Raw genomic sequence first — 4,878 nt, forward strand, 5'->3', positions numbered from 1 at the left:
GAGATATATTGTTTCAATTATTCTTTGCTATGGAAAGTTTGTATTTGACCTTCAGTTATGGAGAGTTTATCTGGGTACAGAATTTTAGTTGATAGCTGTTTGTATTTAGGGCATGGCATACATCATTCTGGGCTCTTTTTGCTATGATTGTCTCCGCTGAGAAGTCTGAGTTGATTCTAATTGGTTTCCCTTTATAGGTGATTGATCTTTTCTCCTTGACAGTTTTAAGGATGTTTACCTTGGTCTGAATTGATCCTGTGTGGATTATAATGTGACAGTGGGATGTCCTATTCTGGTCCGGTGTATTTGGAATTCAAATAGCTTCTTATCTGAATAAGCCTATCTTTTTGCATGTTTGGGAAGTTCTCTGCTAGGATCCTGTTAAACAAATTTCATAGACTATTAACTTCTGTCTGTAGGTTCTCCTCTACACCCATTATCCTCAGATTAGGCCCTCTGATGGTGTCTTCCAAGTGTTGAATAGATCTATCATATTACTTGGATTTGTCTTGGATGGTTGTATTTTCTTTCTCTATAATATCTAGGCTGTCTTCAATCCCGGAAATTCGATCTTCTGCATGGTGTAACCTACTATCAAGACTTCATACTTTGTTTTTTTATTTCTTTTTCTTATAATAGTTGGTTGGCTTTGATGGCTTCAAATTCTTTGTTGGAACATTGTTTTATATCTTGTATGAACTTCTTTAATTCCTTAATTTGGTTTTCAGTGTTTATTCTCAAATCACTTAGTTGATTGGTTATTCTCATTCCTTCTGTTGAGTTCCATTCAGCATTCCCTTTGTGGTCTCCCTGACGTCTTTTAGTTCTCCGTTTATGGATTCCATGAATGCCTTTAGTGATCTTTCTGCATTCTAATCCTGCTCTCTCAATTCCTGTATTACTCTTTGCTTAGCTTCTTCACATTCATGCAGTTCCTGTAATTCTCATTGATTTATCTCAGTCTTCTCACGACATTCCTTTATTTCTCTTTGAGTGTTCTCAAGCTGCTCATGCAATTCCTGTATCAATCATTGAGTAGTATCCTCACGCTCATGATATTCTTGTATTAACCTTTGTTTTGCCTCCTCTCTCTCCCTATCACGCTCATTCAGAGTCCTTTGCAGGTTTTCAATATTTTCATTTACCATGTTTACCAATACTGTTTGTAGAGCTTTTTGGGAACTCTCCTCTGGATTATTCATTATCTTTTCTGTCACCTGATTATCATGAGTGGGAGCTGAGATACCTGGACATGCCATTTTTGTTGTGTATTTCCTGGTTGCTTTGCCCATTTGAGATGAAAGTAATGCGAGTTTTGTGCTAGCAAACTATTTTAAGGCAAGCATCAACCAAAGTCTGTAGTTGCAAAGTCAAATATCTGCAAAAATCTAGTTCCACAGATATACCTATTCAACATCAAACAACTATATACTAATAGGCTATGAACTGCAAAGAAGAATTTGGCAAACAGAAATTATTAAATTTAGGGAGAGATATGGGTAAAAATAGGCATATAGGGATATGGAAAGGCTGTGGTAGCGTTAACTCAATCCTAATCTCAAAGCGGGAAATAGGTTGGATAGAATGATAGTAGAGAGACATAAAAGAAGAAAGAGAAAGAGAAAAGACAAAAAAATAGAAAAACAAAAATTAAGAAGTGCAACACTTAAAAATTATGCAAAATTGGAATATTCAGAGAAGAACGTGGATAGAATAAGAGAAGGGGGGATAAAAAGGAGATGTGAAAAACTTAAAAATAAAAATGCTTGATATATTATATAGATATAAAGAGGTAATACTGCTATTAAGGAATTTATGTCTAATAGGTTTTAAATGGAGAAATAAATTTCTGGATTAAGCATGTACACAATGGGGCTAAGGTCTAATAATCAACTATTGGCATATCTGAGGATGAGCAGAACATCAATTATTTCAGGCAAAGAAGAATGAAAAAGAATAAAAAGTGAAAAGAATGAGAAGGAAAGAAAAAAGGATCAACTGGTCAGTAGAGCTAAACAAAAAAAAATATAAAAGTAAAAAAAGTACACACACATATACCCCTAAAATAAAAATTATAATAGGAACAAAAAAAGTTAACAGAAAACAAAAAAGTTAAAAAGTTAAAAGTTAAAAATTAAAAATTAAAAAAAAACTTTTAGAAAAGTTTTTTTTATAAAAGGTACAATAAAAGAGTTCTTACATTTTTTTTTTTGAGGGGATGGGACGATCCTGTATCTCCCTGTGTCCTTAACCTGTCTCTTGTTGGAGTCTCTGGTCTGCTTGTGGTTTTTCATTTTCCTGTGGCTTGAATGGTTTCTTAAGTCCGTTTGAGCAGGCAGAAAAATCACAGCAGACGATTCTTGACCACAGGTGAAGCTCTGGGTAGGGTCGCAACCATCGAACCTCATTCTCCTCACAGGACAGTTGTGAGGAAAAAAGGAATTTATACAGAGGGATATCTGGAGCATGGCTAGGCACAGAGGGAGTGGTCTTCAGAGAAGGTTCTTGGCAATTCTGTGAGCAAATGACAGGAAGGTACCTGGAAAGGGCTCAAGTGGGCCCTGTTATTAATCGTGCAACAGATGTGGGATCATTAAACAAAACATGGCTCTCTTTCATCATTACCCTATCCCCATGAGGAAGAGGATCCTTCACTGTGTTGAGTTTTGCAGCTGGCGAAGCCAAGGCACAGAGAAGCTACTTATGACTTCAATTTCACAGGAAGCTCTGCCCAACTTCGCTACCATGCTCCCTAGGACAATGGGTGCTATTCAGTCCACTTCTTGTGTTAGGAATTTCACTTCTTGTCAGTCGTGGGGCTGGAACTCTAGGCCTGGGCGCTATTCCCAAGAGTGTCAGCAAAAGGCTAGTGCTCTACCACTTGAGCCCACAGCACTACTTCTGATTTTCTGGTGGTTCTTTGGAGATGAGTTTCACATACGTTCCTGTCTGGGCTGGTTATGAACCATGATCCTCATAACTCAGCCTCCTGTGTAGTTAGGATTAGAATTCTAAGTTACCAGCACCAGATTTAATTGTAATTTTGACTTTTTTCTCTCTTTTTCCCAAGACCTGGTTGAATAGGTGCTGGAAGAGGGGGCCCAGCCTCCCCATGTGGATGGAACCCAAGGTGGCCCTCTCATTCTGGAGGTGGGCTGTGGGTCAGTAGCTGTCTCGCTAGCTTGTTGAAACAGATTTGTGAGATAAGCCCTTCTGTTCCCTGGCTAGACCCTGACAATTATTCATTGTGCATCCAGCCTTACTAGACTTATTGTATCGTATTGCTTTCTACATCATTTTCTAGCGCCTGGCCAAAATTAGTTAGATAGTTAGTTAGTTAGTTAGTTAGTTAGTTACAGAATGAAAATGTGAAGCCATCTAAGGAAAGTTCTTTAGGGCTCTGGGAATTTGGCTTCATGGTACGGTGATTGCCTAGCAGCCATGAAACCCTGGGTTCATTCCTTAGTAACACATTAAAAAAAAACCACTGGAAGTGGTGTTGTGCCTCAAGTGGTAGAGTGCTAGCCTTGAGATAGAAAATAAAGACCTCAGGAAAATTCCCTACCCTGAGTTTAAGCCATTCGACTGGCAAAATGTACAAAAACAAAACAACAAAAAAGAACATTTAGTTAGTAAATGCAAAATAAAGAAACCATACTTGGAATATATAATTGCTTCTTCCATACTGACACCTGACAACAGTCCCTAATTTATGTACTTTACTTATGTTAATATACTGTGTTGAAAAAAGTTTTGTTCATTAATTCACAGCAATTAATGCCAGGAATGTGCTTAGATGTCAGTTAAAGTTTAATTCTGGAAATTCAATGATTCCAGGATTTGTGTCGTCACTGCTAATCACAAAGAGAAGGGAAGGCTAAGTGTGATTTTGAAATCTTTTTGGTGAGTTATGTCACCAAAAAGGCAGAGGAAAATTAATAGTTGTGAAAGAAAATTAGGAATAACTCCAGATAGAATGAATAAATGATAGTAATTAAGGTATACCAGAAACTGTTATAGAGAACCACTTTTGATTATTGTAGAACTTGTTGTCAATTAGGCTTTTCCTCATTGCTTTTAGCATTCTAAATCTCATAAAATAGCTCTTAGTCTCTGTGTGATAAATGTATATCCTTCTATGCTATTCTTTCATACCTTATCTCCTTTGTTTTCTAAAAATCTCATTCTTTCTATATTTCTTTATGAATATTTCCTGATACTAAATACACCTATACAGATGGCAGAGGATGCTAATGTAAGGGTCCCAAAGCTTATCAGTCATTAATGTAACAAAATCGAAAAGGAGGACATATTTATTGCTACTTCAATTTTTCTGAAATGCTGCAATGTCATCATTTGGTTAAAATTTCCATTCTTTGTCTACACAGTGTCATTCAGTGCACATAAATGCAAATATGAGCCAGGTGCTGGTGGTCTACACCTGTAATCCTAGCTACTAAGGAGGTTGTGTCCAGAGGATTGTGGTTCAAACCCAGCCTTGTCAGGACAGTCCATGAGACCCTAACCTTCAATTAACCACCAGAAACCAGGAGGTGGTGTTGTAGCTAATAACCCAGGATCAGAGTTCAAGCCACACAAGAACAAAAGAGGTGAAATATGACTTTATGTTTCCCCAAAAGGACCAACAAGATCAATAATCTTCCCAATCAAAAAAAAATTCCAAAATGATTCAGTGCATCTACTTTTGCTGAGTTATGTTATGGATTCTTTGCTGGACATATTCTCTAAAAACAAATTGTTTAACTAGGGATACAGGTGGATCCATTGTAACAATGAGATGTACAAGTCGTTATGTCGAAAAACGAACTTTACAACTTTGGTGGGGGGAGGATCAGATGGAGGAGGGGGGTATATGGG

Source organism: Dipodomys merriami, unplaced genomic scaffold, assembly GCF_024711535.1.
Source record: "Dipodomys merriami isolate MVZ:Mamm:240054 unplaced genomic scaffold, mDipMer1.0.p SCAF_183, whole genome shotgun sequence".
NCBI classification, from domain to species: Eukaryota; Metazoa; Chordata; class Mammalia; order Rodentia; family Heteromyidae; genus Dipodomys; species Dipodomys merriami.